We start from the raw sequence: 1292 nt of genomic DNA on the forward strand, positions 1-1292 counted from the left end.
TTGATTTAAGTTAGGTTAGGTTAGGTGAGGTGAGGTGAGGTTAGGTTAGGTTAGGTTATGTTAGGTTAGGTTAGGTTAGGTTAGGTTAGATGTTAGATGTTAGAATATGATAAATGGGAAGTTAGATGTTCGATGTTAGACTAGATTAGACGTTAGGTTAGATTAGGTTAGGTTAGGTTGTTAGGTTAGGTTAGGTTAGGTGAGGTGAGGTTAGGTCAGGTTAGGTTAGGTTAGGTTATATTAGGTTAGGTTAGGTTAGGTTAGGTTAGATGTTAGATGTTAGATAATATTAAATGGGTAGTTAGATGTTCGATGTTAGACTAGATTAGACGTTAGGTTAGGTTAGGTTAGGTTGTTAGGTTTGTTTAGGTTAGGTTAGGTTAGGTTAGGTTAGGTTAGGTTAGGTTAGGTCAGGTCAGGTCAGGTCAGGTCAGGTCAGGTCAGGTTAGATTAGGTTAGCTTAGGTTAGGTTAGGTTAGGTTAGGTTAGGTTAGGTTAGGTGTTAGATGCTAGATTAGATTAGATGTTAAGTTAGATGTTAGATGTTAGATTAGATTAGATGTTAGGTTAGGTTAGGTTGATTTAAGTTAGGTTAGGTTAGGTGAGGTGAGGTGAGGTGAGGTTAGGTTAGGTTAGGTTATGTTAGGTTAGGTTAGGTTAGGTTAGGTTAGATGTTAGATGTTAGAATATGATAAATGGGAAGTTAGATGTTCGATGTTAGACTAGATTAGACGTTAGGTTAGATTAGGTTAGGTTAGGTTGTTAGGTTAGGTTAGGTTAGGTGAGGTGAGGTTAGGTCAGGTTAGGTTAGGTTAGGTTATGTTAGGTAAGGTTAGGTTAGGTTAGGTTAGATGTTAGATGTTAGATAATATTAAATGGGAAGTTAGATGTTCGATGTTAGACTAGATTAGACGTTAGGTTAGGTTAGGTTAGGTTGTTAGGTTTGTTTAGGTTAGGTTAGGTTAGGTTAGGTTAGGTTAGGTTAGGTTAGGTTAGGTTAGGTTAGGTTAGGTCAGGTCAGGTCAGGTCAGGTCAGGTCAGGTCAGGTTAGATTAGGTTAGCTTAGGTTAGGTTAGGTTAGGTTAGGTTAGGTTAGGTTAGGTTAGGTTAGGTTAGGTCAGGTCAGGTCAGGTCAGGTCAGGTCAGGTCAGGTTAGGTTGGTTAGGTTAGGTTAGGTTAGGTTAGGTTAGGTTAGGTGAGGTTAGGTTAGGTTAGGTTATGTTATGTTAGGTTAGGTTAGGTTAGATGTTAGATGTTAGATTATATTAGATTGGAAGTTAGATGTTTGATGT

Source organism: Dermacentor andersoni, unplaced genomic scaffold (genome assembly GCF_023375885.2).
Source record: "Dermacentor andersoni unplaced genomic scaffold, qqDerAnde1_hic_scaffold ctg00000040.1, whole genome shotgun sequence".
NCBI classification, from domain to species: Eukaryota; Metazoa; Arthropoda; class Arachnida; order Ixodida; family Ixodidae; genus Dermacentor; species Dermacentor andersoni.